This window comes from Panthera pardus, unplaced genomic scaffold, assembly GCF_024362965.1.
Source record: "Panthera pardus isolate Hobbes unplaced genomic scaffold, ASM2436296v1 HiC_scaffold_13, whole genome shotgun sequence".
In the NCBI taxonomy this organism is placed as follows: Eukaryota; Metazoa; Chordata; class Mammalia; order Carnivora; family Felidae; genus Panthera; species Panthera pardus.
In genome coordinates, this window is record NW_026526688.1 from 70419031 (window position 1) to 70437343 (window position 18313).

The 18313-nt window shown below is 34.6% G+C and overlaps 1 protein-coding gene across 3 annotated transcripts in view; it reads right to left on the reverse strand.

The window, feature by feature from the left end:
* Positions 1–15954: 15954 nt before the first annotated feature.
* Positions 15955–18313, reverse strand: part of GRIA2 (glutamate ionotropic receptor AMPA type subunit 2) — a 158863-nt gene continuing 156504 nt past the window's right edge. For all 3 annotated transcript variants that reach the window (XM_019441158.2, XM_019441156.2, XM_019441155.2), the window contains one exon: positions 15955–18313. This exon is cut by the window's right edge and continues 292 nt beyond it. The gene's annotated coding sequence lies outside the window, so the exon portion shown is untranslated.

The window sequence follows — 18313 nt, forward strand, 5'->3', positions numbered from 1 at the left end:
TGTAACATCAGCAGCTGTATACTTAATATTATGGACTCCACGACAAAAGCTGAGAAAATTCAAGAAGCATTCACAGAATACTGTTTTCTCCTACGATAAATGCCCACTTGAGAAAAGCTGTTTCATGCAAGGGAATATTAGGGAATTTTGAATTGGAGAGTATTTTTTTCTAAAATCCATAATTTGAATTTTTTAATAAACAAGGCCATATTATATATAGAAATGGAATCACATTAAGAGCTATCTGGAGGGCAAGGACCACATTTGACACCACTTCTTATGTGTAATACCAATAAGTATTCGTATTGAAAAAGGTAGGTGTTTAATATTTATCTTCTAACTCCAAGCCAGTGATTTCTCCATAGCACCAGACTATGTTCATTTTTGGTCAAATGAATATATAATTCTTATGAATAATATACCAGTCAAAATATATTACTGATTAATGATAATCACACATTGTTGTGTTTTCTCGTTCCTGATAGATGTTTAATTTATAATGTGAAGCAAAAACGACATAGATAAGTGCTAAGTGCTAAGTGCTAAGTAATAATGTCAGTCCTGAAGGCTAAATTTATTTTTTCATTTTTATGGAGAGGTGGTATTGAGACACCTGGGCTTCTTCCACCTGACGTAGCATGACCCACTGGAAACTGAATAGAAGGAAAAAATGACAATGACGTTAATTGAACATTTACTCTGTGCCTAACGTAGTAGAGGGTTTATGTATTTATTAATCCTACACTTGTTGAGTAATTACTATCTGTAAGACACCATCTTTTGTGCTGGAAACACGATGGTGAATAGCACAAATCAGTCCCCTTACTGATACATTTCTGTGAAGGAGAGAGGGGCGGTAAAAAAGAAAGTAAATAAATAAGGTATCTGTAGTCAGTGATAAGTGTTAGCAGAAAGTAAAACAGGGTAATTGAATAGTGACTAGAGGGGTAACTCTTCTGAATTCGATGTTAGGAAAGACTAAAACATAAATGGCAAGTGTAGGCTTGAAAAGAGATCTGGGGGAGAAAATTTTCAAGAGTTTTTCAAAGGGGACAGCACAGGCAGAGGCCCCGAGGTGAGCACACAGCTTGGCCTCCTCAAGAGAAGGCAAGGGACCAATATAACCAAATGAGAGGGAGGGAGGAAGGGGAAAAGTCAGGGAAATGCAGGAACTTGTAGGCCATTAAAGGAAGTTTGAAATTATTCTAAGATGAAGATTCTTTGGAGAGACTTAAGCAGGGGATAAATATGATATTTTATTTGTATTTTTAAGAGATCTCTCTGGCCAGTCTGGAGATCATATATATAATGCTAAGACTGAGGAAGCAAGAGTGAAAGCAGAATGACTACTTGGGAGGTTAATTCAGTACTTCAGGAAAGAAATAATGGTTGTTGGCCTAACGTGGTAACACTGAGGAAAGAGAGTCAGTTGGGTGGATTTGGAGCATAATTTGAAGGTAGAGCTGACAGTCCTTTCTAATTTCTTGGATTTAGGAATGGAAGATTATGGTAGAAGGAAAGTCGAGAATAATACTGCAGTTTTTTAGTTGAGTTTATATTGGTGCCATATGATGTCTCATTAATTTCTCATTGTAAGATTGCCAAACAAACATTAAAAATCCAAGGAACACATGATGGAAGTTCAGGAAGAGGAAGAACTTGCCTACACAGCCAGGGAATGGTAAATGGGATTTACCAGAGAGGCAAATCCAAAGAGCAGTATGCTTATTTCTACAACATCATCACCCTTGGTAACAGTGCACCCTTAAATGTTTCCTGCCTGCTTTGACTGGACTAGAAAATAAAGAGCTACAAAAAGCAGTGATTCCTTCTGCCAAGCACAGACTCTACTTGAGAATTTTAACTTGTGGGGGACTTGCAGCAGACCGTTACATTTGGCATTATTTTTTTAACTGCTGCCAAAATCTACCTTCCGACTTCCTCATGTGTGCTATTAGAACTCTCATACAAGGCCTAATCGCTCAGCTGTATAAAACCATTAAAATATTTGAATATAGAATTGTTTCCCCACAAAAGAAGATCTTCACTCACTATACAGTGTTTGGAAAATGGACTTAAGATGATTTTGAGTTGGTTGCTAGTTTTGTTTTTAAGAGAATGCTTTTAGAAGAAAATATGTTATGTTTTTAAGAGACTTACTTCATTTTTTTATTGGTAGTATGGAATTAAAATTTTCTGCATGCATGTTTGACTGAAAAGTCAATATTTCCTCCTATTACTGGGGACTTCAGGTTATACAAGTAATATTTGATATCTTCCTTAGGTCAATTCTATACCATTAATGGTAGTTTTATTGCCTTTAAAGAAAGGGAAAAGAAAGAAAAGAAGCTATGTTTAAAAATAAACAACAATAAAAAACATTTTTTTATAACTGATGCTCCCTTTGCTTAGCTTTGCAAGAAAAAAGAAGTCTCTCTGCTCTTGGGATAATAGTTCTCCTAAAACACCAATAATCATTAGCTCGAGAAAAACACATATTCTTCATAATATATGCCCTACATAATATGTTTACCCAAAGAAAAGAGATTCAGAATATATGATACTGCCTGGGGTGGGATGATTTCTTCTAGCATAAGTTAATTATTATGTAGGCTAAAACAGCTTCATAAAGATGTCTTCAGACACTGTCTCAGAAGAAGTTTTCAGGCTGAATTTGATTTGCCCTTTCATTATCCCTATTAATTTAAGGAAAATTATAGCACAAAGGAACATTATAATGATTTATGATTCTTTGTGATAAATGTTGGGTAGAAAAATCAGTTAAGTGAATGAGATAAGCCCATAGCTATTATTGTGAAACATAATTTGTTTTCATGAAATATAAATAATGGTCTAAAATAGAAGCAAGGAAATCAAACTTACAAAGAAATGCCAATTAAAGATGCAGACAATGAGTTTATAAAATGATATTTGGAGAAGTGTTATCAATAATATCATAAATTTAGAAATAGCCTTCATGCCTAAAGATAATAGAAAAATAGTTATATAAATTTATCCATTCATAAGTCCTTATAATCATGTTTTCACAGGCTTATGAGTCAACGAAATGCTTCTATGATAAACTGAAATGGTACAATGCAAGGGTAACAGGTTGCTCCCACCCTAGGCTAAGCTCTGCGTTGTATACACTAAAGCATTGTATCAGGTACTCCTCACCACTCTAATAAATAGCTACCATTGCTGTCTCCATTTTCCCGATGTGTTAGGAATGGCTAGATGAAATGAGTTTCCAACTAACACGTAATAGGTGTTAGAGCATCTATTTGATTCGAACCTGGTGTGTCAGCTTTCCAAACTCATGCTCTTAATCATGACTTGCCCCCTTTTCCTTAGGATTGTCACAATGTCTCGGCTTAACTATCTTTAGGATGATTGAATTTCATTTTTATTGCTTATTGCTCTTCCGTGAATACGCAGCCAAGAAAACACTCAGAGCGAGTGTGAGTCCACCCAGGAACTTAACAAGGCACACCCTATAATTCTGATGGGCTTCAAAATGTATCATCCTGGTATCTCATTAACATACTACGGAATTAGGATTTCGCAAAGCTCTTCTGTTTTAGTGACTGTGATGCCCTCACAGTAAGTAGAGTTTTCTTGAACCTTTTAGCTGTGAATTTCTATACTGTATCTTTATACACTTGGTTTTTGGTTTTGGTACTCACTGAATAATGAAAGCGTGATATCCAATATGCATTGATTTTACATGTTGTTTGTATAGGCATCTAAGGGGAGATTAATTTTGCCTCTTTCTCTGTGCTATCAGCTTCCATTTATCTGTTTCATCCTCAGTGTCATCTGCTGTAAGAAACCCATAAGCTCGATTCTTTTGGATGGTCCATTGGTATGACTACTTATAGGACACTAGACTTCCCAATGTCACTCCATCTTCACTGGCTGCTCCGTCCTTCTCAGTCTTCTTCACTGATCATCCTTAAATTCTTACTTCTAAATATCGGAGTGTCCAAGACTCAACACTTGGACCTCTTCAGGGTTATTTCATCCATACCTATGGCTTTAAATGAATCTTTTATTTGATGACCCTCAAATGTTATATCTCAACATAAGTATATCCACATGCCCATATGAAAATTTTCATGCGCAGGTCTAAATAGGTATTTCAAATGAAATAAGCCAACAAACATAAAACAAAAACCCCCTTCTCCTGCCCCTTCTCCTTGCCAGCCTTAGTAAATAGCACCGGCACCACCATTCATCTCTGAGGGCTAAGTTTATGCCCTCACCTATAATCCATCATCACATCTTGAGGCTTTATCTTCAAAGTGTATCTCTAGCCACTCACATCTGACACCACCACCACAAAGTGTCATGGTTCACCTCGACTCTCAGTACAGCTTCTAAACGAGCGGCCTACTTTTGCTCAAACTCCTCTGAGCCTACTGTCAGACTCACCAGTTTCAGTCACCAGCTCGATTGCCAGCTCTCTGACCATATGAGTGTCACTTAATTTCCTCATATAAGTTTCCTCATTTATTAAATAAAGAAAACAATATAAACACCTCACAGATTTCATGTATGACGTAAGTAATTCAAGATAAAATGCTTTTGGAAGTGTTGTCATCACATCATTAGCAGTTAGTTATTATTTTAAGCCAATTTAATAGTCAGTTTTAATACTTAAATTTGATTATGTCACCTTTTTGTTCCAAAGTCTCCATTGGCATCCATCACAATTGGTTATCATCCAAAGTCCTTACCATGACCCCCAAACTCTAAAAGATCTGGACCAGTGTTACGCCTGACTCCATTTCTAACTTCTGCCTCCCAGGTTATGGTGCCTCTTGTTTTCCCTGTGTTCCCTGAATTTTCTTAACTATTTCAGCCTCACATCATTTTTCCAGGTGCCTCTGCTTGTCCCTCTTTGCCCAGGTCCTTGCAAAAACCTTCTCATTTTGTTAATGTTTTTGCTCAGGATTTACCCACATTTCAGGGATGATGTGCCTTCCCTATCAAAAATAACACCCCCTAACAGTCTCCATCTTTTTACCTTGCTTTATTTTGCTTCATCTCACTCATCACAACCTGATATACACTTATGTGTCCATTTGTTCATTCCCAGTTCTTCTTAAAAGCAAGTAAACTCCATGAAAATAAAGACTTACTTTAGCAAGATTGTTGTTCACTTCCATATTTCCAGTACCTGTAACAGTTTCTTGTACTAATAGGTACCATTAGCTTATTAATAAATACCAGCGAATGAACAATTGCCTAAAATGCATAATAATTATCTTTTCACATGTCTGTCTCCTTCAGTAGACATCAACCTATTTTCATTGCTTGAGCCATAAAAAGCACTTAGTGAATGAATGTAGTCAGAAAGACTATTCCCATGGAAAATGTAATTGGGGAAGGTGTGATGTCAATGCAGCTCCTTATACCTGTGACCAAATATTTAATTTACAGAAAATCTAAACTACTTCTTTTCTTTTTAAAATGTTTTTAAAAAGTTTATTTATTTTGAGAGAGCAAGAGAGTGGGGGAGGGACAGAAAGAGAGGGTGAGGGAGGGAGAGAGAGAGAGAGGGAGAGAGAAAGGATCCCAAGCAGGCTCCACGCTGTCAGCACAGAGCCTGATGCAAGGTTCTATGTCACGAACCTTGAGATCATAACCTGAACCAAACTCAAGAGCCAGAAGCTTAACTGACTGAGCTACCCATGTGCCCCTAAACTATGTCTTTTCTTTCCTGGTTATCATTTCTGATAATATTTTGCTCCTTTTCGTTGATTAAGTACAGGTTAGTTCTGCAAATATGGATAATGGGTTGCATAATAACAGCTGACAGTATCTCTGACACCAAAAAAAAAAAAAAATGGACCCAAATATTAAAAGCCAGTAAACATGTTTTGAGCAATTATTAATTCAAATTTAGTTGCCTCAATTCAGCTTTTGAGATTCTCCTTGACTTTGAACATGGATATGTCTTTTTCATGGATTATTATGGCCTAAATTCTGTGTTCTAATGGCAAAGACAATTACTATCTGAGAAAAGAGACAGAGGGCAAGAGACTGAGGATGGCAGTGGTGTTGGAGTACCTGGTGGAAGGCTTGAGGAACCGACTGGAAGATCACAATATACTCTAACAGTCAAACCCTCTTAATGTGCTTATGCTTTTAAAATTTTCTTAAACATTTTTTTATATGTTTATTTACTTTTGAGAGAGAGAGAGAGAGAGACAGAGAGACAGAGCGTGAGTGGGGGAGGTGCAGAGAGAGAGAGGGAGACACAGAATCTGAAGCTGGCTCCAGGCTCTGAGCTGTCAGCACAGGGCCCCATGCAGGGCTGGAACTCATGGACCGTGAGATCATGACCTAAGCCGAAGTCGGAGGTGTAACCAACTGAGCGACCCAGTGCTCCTAAATATTTTTTATCATGAGATCTTTCTAGAAGTTCCTCCAGGAGTTCATATTGCCAGAAATATATTTCATTTGAAATTCTCTTTGCTGAAGTCAGCTTGAGAGAGATAGTAGAAATCATCTCTGTTCAAAAACTTAACTGAGGTATTTTTACTACCAAAAGGAAAGGTACAAAGAATCATTTGATCATTGTAAGAATAAAGAGGAAAAATTCATTGGGAGTTCATGCATGGATTTATTGAGATTCATTTCAATCAAATCTATTGCACAAGTATCTAGTCTAGGGTAAACAAAACATGGCTTTGGAGAAGCGCATGCCAAAGTCATTTTCTGATCTCAACAGGTCAGTGAGGTCATGGCTCTAACCACAGGAATGAGCCCTGGCTGGGCAAGAGAGCAGCAGGATACCCACAGAGATCAGGGGCTGGTGGTGAACACCTGAATCTGGTAGTTCTGGTTCTGACACTTCCTAGCTTCCAGAACATGGGGACATTTCTTAACTTCTTCATTAGTCACACTCGTAAGCATGGATGCTATCTAACAGGATTGCTCTAAGGAGCAAATGGATGTCACTTGGTTCAAGCAAGCACCACGCTCTGGAAAGGGGGCAGTATGGCGCTCGCTGCTGGGTAACTCCTAAGCGAAATACTTCAGGAGCTACAAAGCAGTGGAGGGTAGAAAGAGTGTGCTGATGCTGGTAAGCGAGAGAGAGATCGTTCTAGTCTATCTGCCTTAGTGTGTTATAATCCAGGCTTATCTGTCATTTTCCTTCTTGCAAGATTTGCACCAATTCCTCTGCCTGAAATACTCTTCATGCAACATACTCTCTCCTTTGCCAGAACTCCCACTTGTCCTGTAAGTCTCAGCTCAGATGTCATTTTTCCCTAGGAGGCCTGCCAGAGCCCACTCAAACTAGATTAGGCCCATCTTGTCCCCATGGTACATTCTTCTTCATAACACAGCTGGTCTTGTGACTACTTGTGCAAAATCTCTCTTATTGGTCACACAGAAAGTTCTAAAGGGCAAGGACTCTGTTAACCATCAGAGTATAATACAAATGCCTCTCACATGAGTGGATGCTCAATACATGTTTGTTGGGTGAGTTATCAAGTAATTTTAATCCACATCTCTGAATAGTTAGGAATATAAAAAGGAGACAGCAGAGGGATGAAACATATGTAGGGGGCAAGTAAAGAAATTTAAAGAACATCTTGAACAGTTGGCTTTTTCATAGAAGATGGGTGAAACATAACTGGTAAAAGTGCCATGTATTATCGTATGGTATAGAGCCTGTCATATAATACATGTTCAATACTCATTGAGTAAATAAATGTATAATTAAATGAATGCATATATAGTTAACATGAGCCCTCTGGGACTCTGATGTAAGACATTCTAGATGTGATTATAACACAAGGAACAACACTTAACTGTTAATATGAAATGGATTATAATTTCAGGAATGAAAACATAAAAGATTGGTGGGGGACCTTTCTTTTCTATTGCATTTACAGTTATTCAAAATGCCTTGGTTCGTATTTATATCTGTTCATAGATATGAATTGTGAGGGGCGAAAGAGTGACTTGAAAAGAGTTTCTCCTACATTTACAAAAACGGTGAAAATATTACGGTTTTTTTCTACGTGTAAAAAGGTTCACATTTACCGAAGTAACCTAAGGACCAAATGTAACCAAAAAGACACTTACTGGAGAAAGGAACAATTTTCTTTTTCTTTTTTTTTTTTTTATTTTTTTTTTAACTTTTTTAAATTTATTTTTGAGACAGAGAGAGACAGAGCACGAACAGGGGAGGGGCAGAGAGAGAGAGGGAGATACAGAATCAGAAGCAGGCTCCAGGCTCTGAGCCATCAGCCCAGAGCCCGACGCGGGGCTCGAACTCACGGACCGTGAGATCGTGACCTGAGCCGAAGTCGGATGCTTAACCGACTGAGCCACCCAGGCGCCCCAGGAACAATTTTCATTGGAAAGATAAAGTCAGTTTTGAATCTGTTCAGACCAAAATGCCTATGGGAATTTCTAGCTCTAGCGGAGGCTGGGGCAAATTATAGAATCTCTTTTTACTCTATATAATAGTATCAGACTCATATTATTCCTGTATTAAAAGCATAGTTGTACGTGAAATGTTTAAAACAGTGACTGGCAACTGATATTCAAAGGATATCAGTCATTACTTTAACAACAGTAGTGATGTTGGTACTAAAGAGTCTACTAGAAAGTGGAATACATAGGCCTGGAACTGAGGAAAGAGATCAGGGTTATCCACACACATTTGGGAAAACTCAGTACAGAGGTAATGATCAAATCTATAATGAAAAAAAAAAAAAAGGGTTTCCTAGAGAGAATCGTTTGAGAAAAGTTGACATAGAAGGGAAAACGTCTCCTGGGAATATTTATATCCACATTGTAGATAGTAAGGGCTTATTCAGCGAAGGAGCTAAGAAGAAATTGAAACAGTGCGGTCCTTTTTAAAAAGAAGCCATTATAAAGACTGCTAATCAAAATACATTTCTATTGAGTTAGAAGATAGTCTCAGGACTGGCCACAAAATATGACTCAAAATAAAACATTATATAAAAACAATGTGTGTAAAAAAGTTTCTTTGGAGAAGGGGATGATTTATGTTGAACTTCGCCTCCATTTTCTTAGCAATTCTGCTCTGACTCCAAATTCAGCAGACCAAAAGCTAATGTGATGTACCCTCTCTGGATGACAGTTTAGGAATTCTCTATTACTACTGGAGTGTATCTGTCAGGGATCCCTAGCCTGACTTATTATAGTAGTTTTTCTGACTACGCAAACCATTATCCCATGGGGACTGCACTATGTACCCTTTTCTCCACATCATTATATATCCAGTGATGTTTGAGTACTCAATATGCATCTAAGCTCTGGATATTTGTCTGGCTGTTTTGGTGAGTCTAACCCTTAATTATTTTTTTTCTCTTAATTCATTTAAAAAAATTTTTAGAATACATTTTTGGTCACTTTGCATCATACTGTGACGTGGATGCTCCCATGTGAGTGTTACAGGCGCTAATTCTGAAACCATCAAGCTCTGATACAAAACCTGTTTCTACCTCTTACCAGCTACATGACTTTGAATTATCTGACCGCTCTGTGTCTTTGTGCCTCAGATTCCTTATTTGTAAAACGAGGGTTATGACAGTAGTATGCACTTCGTTGTATGATGCCTTGCACATAATATGTGTGTTGTGAGTATAAACTATCATTATTTTGAAGAGGTATTAAGTACTCAAGGAGGTATAAGACATATTTATTTCCTGCCTTCAGGAAGGTCACACATAATAACGGAAGTCTTTAAACAAATCACTGAAAATATAGCATCATTGTTGTACCAGAGCGATGCTTACTAGGTACAGCATTTGAACACACAGAGTACTTCATCAGCTTTTGTGGAAGCTCCACGCTCAATGTTTCAAGAAAGGACATTTTTTCACATGCTGCTCGAGAGGTTACTAGGCTTATGCCAAATTATGTATTTTCGTAGAATCGTATTAGTAAGAAAGGGGAACTAAAAAGGCAGTCATTACATGGATGCTTGTGAATGAGAGGTGGCCGATTAAATAGGGTACATTATGGAAAACGAAGATGAAACAGAAAAAGTGAAAATAGTAAATCATGGTTGTGTTCAGTCACAAAAATAAATTTTGTGCCTTAAAATGTTTTCTTGTTTTGGCATTATATTGGGAAAGGCAGCATGTTAATAGGCACAATGTGATAATGTGTGAATAATGAATGTAAACTTGAGAATCAAACAGGAAAATGGTTTGAAATTTACACACTGCCATAAAGTAATACTAAATTTTTGTATACAGAAGTTTTATATAAACTACAAACCCATATGTTAGTATTTTATAATCGAAGAGCTAAAAAAATGACTATAAACATATTTAAATAAACATTAAAATGTATATTTGACATTATATACTCAAATCTATGATTTTAACCACTGTAAATTTTTACTTGCGAAATGTCTTCACACTTTCTGGAAGCAAGGTAATATGTAATAATGGCAAGTTTTGTTTGCATTTATAATTCCACCTTTTCCAAAAATGATCTTAGGTTAGGACAGCCAATAAGCAAAGACGGGCATGTATATTTCTTTACCAATTGTTAGACTAGATGATTATGTTTTTCTCATAAATTTTTAAGACATCAAGAAAAATAAATGTAAGTGCTTACTTTAAATAACATGTATAATAACATTTCAAGTTGTATTTTAATTGTCATTCTGGACCTCCGGCCAGTTTTATGCCATCTATCCCAATCAGAGTATGAAAAGTTTCTGGATATAAATTCAACACAAAAGTGCATCCTAATTCAAAAGTTACACCATTAATTATGGGGAAAAAAATGTCTTTCCTGTCAGAGCACTCCAACTCTTCTGATACATACGTGTTAGAGAACTAAAGAGATCCCATCTGGCAAAAGAAGTGGGGGCGGGGGGAGGAGATAGGGCTGGAATCAGGAATCCACCCTGGCTATAATCCTGACTTATCCTTTCCCAGCTATATGCAGTTGGGCAATGACTTAAACTTTTTATGCCTGGAAGATAATCGTGACACTGAAAATTATATTGGTAACTAATTATCCTTTGATGTTGGAAACAGTTATTCAGATAGCCGGGATATACACTTTTTCCTACCTCCAGAAAACCATTTCCAGATACTGAAGCACAATTTTATTGCCCATATATTGTTGTTGTTGTATCGTGTTTTGATGAAAATGCTAAAGGTGACACATGGTGTAAATGTCACTCCAACTTCTTTCCTGTGTGGAGATGATTTGACAGCTAATTATGAAGTACAAATCTTGGAAACTCACTTTTGAAGAATCAAATACTTTCTGATGCATTTCAAATAAAAATATTTTAAGGTCTAATTTTGTGCTTGAGTTTAGTTACCTTTGATTCTTATATGTCTTACCTAAATAGTTGCTTAATTTTTTAAAACCCCCTTTAAAATCTTTATAATAATTTACTCTAATTCATTTAACATTTTTTGAGTCAAAAAACTCAGAAGGAATGTCAACAATGTTACAAATAATTAGCAGAATAAGTGCTACAGAGGATGTCGAATCTTTTTAATACACACGTGAACATACATACGCACAGAAACATAAACAACATTAAATAAAAATGAACAGAGACATGTTTATCTCTTTAACACAAATAGCTGACAAGATAATGCACATAAAACAGACTTGAAAGGCTTTTAAGATACAGACTAAATATAGTTATAAATCTGGAATGCATTTTAATTTAAAATGAATCCCAAATAAAGATGACAGCTTCACACTGCTTATCCATATTAACCCTCACTGAGAACTAAGGCACATATTTGCAAGAAGACTATGTAAGGACGGATATGTGGTCTATGATTTCCGAATCACGTACAATTAACTGTTACATATGATTGTAACTCATGACTTAGACTTCAGTATAATTGTCCTCTGATCAGCTAACAAGCCAAATCAAATTTAATTTGGGGAGGGAGGGAAACACTACAGATATCCATTTTCATAAGTATTTTAAGAACCTTGCAAATCATTTTTATGAGTCTGTTTCCTTTTAAATCTGTAAATATTTACGCAAAAGTGTTTTTAGATATGGTTCAAATATATCAATAGCGTACAATGATAATAAGCACAGGGTTTTTTTTTCTAGTGCAAATTTCTTGACCATAGAATTTTGGGGGTAAAATGTGATTTTTACATAAAAAAGCTCTAAATTACATTATAATGAATCAAAAAAAGAAGGAAATGGAAAATATGCCCAGGTTAACCTATAATTGATTATAGTTTTGATTCTTACCAAATGGACTTTCTTACCTATAAATATTGGCCATATAATGGATGATAATTAAAATAACATGGCTATGATGTATACATTCTTAAATGTAAAATATACTTTTCTTTGGTTTAGGAAACACAAGTACAAATTCCTTCAAAATGCTTTCCATATGAAATAAATTTAATTTATTTAATTTAGGTGTGATTTAATATGAATGTTTAAATAAAATTTTATATATAAAAAAGAGTGACTTTCATTTAAAAAAATTTCCATGAATGAATTCTCAATTGGCAGGCTCATAGTTAAGAAATTACCAGCTTGTTTTAAAAATATTTTTTCTTTAATTTTTGTTGTAGTTTGAGTGTAAGATACTGTTTAGCTGCTGACCAAAATATGTTGAGTGATATTTGAATTAAATTCTTATCCAAATAAATAGATTCTAGACACGTAAGCTAGGCAGATGGCAACAATTTAAAATTACCAAACTGTGCAGTTTGTTAATGGATTTAATTTGACTCTTTGAAAATACAGATAGAGATACTGATTAGATGCCAAATAAATTTACAGACAAGCACAATTTACACAATCTCAGATTTTTTTGAGAGAGAAAAATATGTGTCCATATTTACAGAAGTTGTTGATGAATGTTATGAAATATGTGCTCTTAATTAAAGTTTGAATGCCTTGAATTAAAAATTGTTGGGACAGAAATATATAACTCTTAAATGTCACAGAGTTATCTATATACTCACAATAGCATTTCTAAGTGAGTGGGATCAAAGAATTTCATGCTTTAAAGAAAATATAATACTTAATCCTCAGAATAGAGGTTTCAACTTTAGCCCTTACCTTAAGTTTATATTTATTCAAGATACATTCAATAAATGTTTTTTTTTAGATAGAATAAATGAGCAACTGAATGGATGAAAAGGCACAACACTGCTTTTCTAATATTTTGAGATGAGGAACCAAATTTGAAACTAAATGTCAAAAACTGTTTCTGCATTAAGAGGCACTCCAATGCACAAAACATTTTTTAAAGGTGACACAATGTTTCATTATGTTTTAAATAATCCTATTAAGTTTCCTTGTATCATTGCCATGAGATAGTCCTAGTAACCATATACTCCAGTTGAGAAGACAGAGACAAAGGGAGGCGTGAAACAAGGAGAGATAAAGCTAGAATCCTGCTTTTGACTCCCTCCCAAGTGCTTAATCCACTCCCCCACATTCCAATTTACAATAAAATGAAATTGGCACATTAACCTGAAAGGAAAAAAAAAAAGAAAGAAAAATGACCAAATTCATTCAGTGAATTCAGGCATATCCAATGAAGCAACAGTGAGTTTATGCTTATCTGAAAAGGAATTTGGTTCTGAAATAGCACAGTTGACTTATACCTAGTGGGGAAAAAAGGCAATTAAAGAATAGTCTGGAAGCGCTTGAGAGTGGCATTAAAATACAGAATTGGCTTGTGCTCATTGTGAAGTGACTTTAAAAAGAGATTCTGATGAGCAAACATATTAAAAATAGAGCTCTCACTCTTCCTGCTCCATCGAAAAGCCTCCCACTTCCTACAGAAATTCTATAAATTCTGCAGCTCTTTAAGTACATGGAGGAATAGAACACATTCGCAATTATTGGGTAGAATATGCGAGTCATGCAGAAATAGAGCTTAGCAGGAAATTTTTATTTCATTGGACAAATTCTTAGTTATTTATTACAGTTATTAAGAAGACTCTGAAACTGTCAGACCTGTCTTTGATAAAATGAACTGTGTTCCAAGTGCCCTCCAAACAAAATCTCTCATGAAAGACAGACCAGAAATAGACGGGATACCATGGAGAAAAAGCAAAAGGCAAGATGAATGAAACTCAACAACGAGATACCATTTGAAGTATAATATATGAAAAATGGCAGTTGTACTTAAGGGCACAGGAAGAGAATGTAAAATGGTAAAGCAAGAAGGAAATGAATAGAGACAGGATATAAAATGCATACACAAATTCTTATGATCCAGATTTACTCCAGGCACTTCCCCGCTCGCACTGGATATGAGGTCATTTGTGTTCATTTCTGTGCTTGAATATCATATTTATATAAATATGTTTGAACCTTCACGTACTTAGAGTGCCATTCGCTATGAGCTGTTGTTATTTTAAAACATAGAAATACAGAAGGTATTATTTATCGATAGAACCTATTCTAATTTCTAGTGTCATAATCTAGCCAAAGCAATACATTAAGAGAATGAACCCCCTTTTTTTAAATAAAATTTGTTACAATTTTCACAAACCTTCTAAAATATCCCCTGATTTCCATTAAGAACATCATGATGATTCATTTATACTTACCCATCTTTCACGTTGGTGATTAAAAAAAAAAAAAAACCAGTTTTAAAATTATTCTACTTTTAAATATATATTTGCCTCATTCTTCGATTTCCTTTAATAGGCTTATTTTGAGTTCATGTAAAATTTGTGAAACCTAACAAACTCCAGAGTTCATGGAAAAACCACAAATTACCAACTAAAATTGATAATACAGAGAATTTATGCAACTAATTCAATCAAAACACCTACTTATTTCATTCAAATTAGAGGTAAATGGAATATTTGTCTGAATTACACTTCATTTTACAAAACAGACCAGAGGCTCTCAAAATGCAATAGATAATAAAATTCTACCCAGATGCAAACAGGTTTACCCAGAGATATATTTCAAGGTACAGGCGATTCTTGACTTATTTGTTTAAATTTACTAGATCCCTAACTCTTGAATGTGATAAGATAGGGGACAGAAAGAAGGGGAGAAAACACATTGTATTCTATTCTAATTAGTTTCAGTAAGTGTTCTTTTTTAATGGTATTGTCAAAGTGTTGTATTGAAATGATCCTGTAGGGTTATTACATTGTTAACGCTTCTCTGCATTTGCTTAACTTACTACCATGACCACTAAAATATTTAGGGTATCTGCAGAGTGGAAAGTAAAGACGACTGTATTTTTAAGCAGATGCATTTGCATACGCATCCATTAAACATTAAAGACATTAAAACCCACAAAGTTTCTAAAAGACATTTTAATGTGCAATTTTGAGGAACTAAAATGTCTTAATAATTTTATAATTTACCAAAAAGGGACTGCCTAAATACTAAAATGATCACCTTTGTAAAAAGACCTAATCAGAACTGTGAGAGTTTTAGTTTCTCATTCGTATTCTCTGTAAAACAATAAAGGAGCAAGCACACTTTCTGAAGCCTGGAAGCCTGGAAATGTGTTACCTTGTGGAATATTTAAAGCAAGTTACCATTCTGGCTCTTTCATATGACTATAAAAGCAACTGAGCTCACAACACACCGTGCAATGGCGGATGATAGCAACGTATGACATTATATCTACCAGAAAATGAGAAATGTAATTGATTCACTCATATTTCTACATATGCCCAAAGCATTTAATGACTGTAGAGTTGGAATACTGACAATGTTAATCATTTTAGTTAAAAAACAGGTTATTTCTACTCTGTTCCATTTGTACTTAGTTGATGTGTGAACTGAGCAAAGGTGTCCTTGTTCAATAGAAATAGCCAAGTTTGGGAATACACACACATATATATATATATATATATATATATATATATATATATATTTTTTTTTTTTTTTTGATTTCTCAGTATTATTAGTTTGAAGAACTATGAGGTAAAATAAATAAATAAATAAAGATCTTTGCCTTTTGTAAGAACATGTTTTATGTATGATTGAAGTTTTTACAACACTCCGAAAAAGCCATCCGATGTTAGATTTAAAAATAAAATCAAAAGCATTTTCTGACATAGTACACATGAAAAATTGGAAATTCCAATATCTTCAATAGAAGTTGTAGAAAGTGTATGTCTCCTTGGAGTCTGACACCCACTTAACACAGCAGAAAATAAGGTACTATACTGTAAACAAAAAGTACAGTAAAGGACAGTTGGAAATTTACATAAGAATAGTTCATAAACATTTTGGTCTTTCCATAACAGTTTTTATATAAAATGAATAAAAAAACCTTTAGACAGCTGTCATCACTCTTGTTTGACCACTTTTCACTTATATGCACACGGACATATTTATATAGCAATATATTGATGCACCGTTACATGGATATTAAACTATGATTACTGCTTTGTAACTGAGATGTGCATTATCCAATCAACATTATCCATAGTTGAAATACTCTTACATTATGTATTCTTGTCATGTTGTGTCTAGAAAAACATGAAAATATAACTTTACATTATTTCAATTATTTACATTAGTTCAAGCTTGACAGAGAAAAATTGATAAGCTACAATTTTTAGAAGAGTAGGCCCAGAGGTACAATAAATAGCATTGATTGTATAGAGTCATCTTTTTCATTTTTAAAAACTCATTTTAAGTACAATATGGAAACAATTAGTCTGCAATTTGGTCATTCTAGCACGTATTAGTAAAACTTAAAATGCACCTCCAACATTCCTGATGAGGAGAAATGCACAAAAATATCGTACTCTCTACGGATTTGTGATCAGGGATGACTAAATTTGGTGAAGAACATCACGATACCACATGCCCCCACGTTCCATGGTAGGGGCTGTTGTTTAATCCTACATCATCTTTCCCTTCTGTGGAACATAATCAGTAAAAATGTTTTCAAGGCACTTAGTAAGATACCAAGTGCTACACAAAGGCTTACTTGCAGAAATAAGTAATTATTTTAATAAAAAAATATTAAAAATAACTATTGGATGTTAACAATTGTTTAAAACCCTAAATTAATTTTATTGGGAGGGGGGGAGCTTTAATAGAAACAAATGGCCTTTGATGAAGGGAAAGAGAGCTCCTTTAAAGTTTTTAATTAGAGAAATAGAAGCTCTTTAGTCAAAAGTTACAGAAATGTGATGTTTTGTCCCCATTGCGCATATTAAAATAGCCATTCCACTTGAGGGATAAGAATAAATACAACATATTAGGGTTGTTTTTATTGATGGCAATGGGAAGAAACTACATTGCAGGTGACTCAGAAGTGCTTAAATTATTCATAATATATAAGCTTTATAACAGCTCTTCTAATTTTGAAAACAAAAACTGAGATTTAGCTTATGGAATTTGATCGATTGGCAACTATTTAAAAAGCTACTTTCTAGGCATTCCTAACTTCATTTACAACTAATACTTCTCTTCTGCAAGCTCAAACATTTTAAAATGGATCCTCACATATTCTGATATTTGCTGTTTAATATTAGCTTTTTAAATCTATTAGCATTTATCTACATAGATTAAATGCTTTATGTTAAATATTTCTTTACATATAGTAAGACATACTAAAAACAGATTCAGATATTGTTTTGGGACAAGTTTATACCCTAGAAACCACCTGGCCTTCTTAAAAGGGGCAATTTTCTCTGGGAACCTAGCAATTTGATAATGTCTTTAAACTCATTTGTTTTATGACCAAACTGTAGCTAAGCAAAATTAATTGGACCAGTTGCAAATAAAACAATAGAAAAATGTTTATTTCAAATGTCAAGCATTGCCAAGTAATTTTATATTAACACCAAATGTTAAAGAATAGGATACATTAAAGTTTTAACAACAATATTAAATTACAAGATTTGAATCTTCTCTTTGTTCTTTCCTTAGCATTTACATATTTGGCTTTGAAAAATACGGAACTGATACCTAAAGCCTTTATAATCACTTCCCACTCAGTTTAATCATTACTTTGTCTTATCCAACCAATATGGAAGCAAATTTATTTAAAAGCCAGTTTTTTTTTTTGAAAATACCTAAAAATATTTTTTTTTTAATTTTAAATGTTTTTTTTTTCTTTTTCTTATAAAACATGTCACATCTTGATGCAGTTGATGTCAAGTGTGCTTAAGTCATTATGAATCAAGAGACTAACAATAGTGGCTGCAGAAACGGGTTTGTTGTCTGTACAAAGACTTCAGTTAAATTATAGTACTTCCATGTTAGCTGTGCATGTCCACCAAACTTCATCTGGAACTGGAGTAGAAAAGGATGTTGTGTTTTTAATTAACCATTCCTTACAATTCAAGA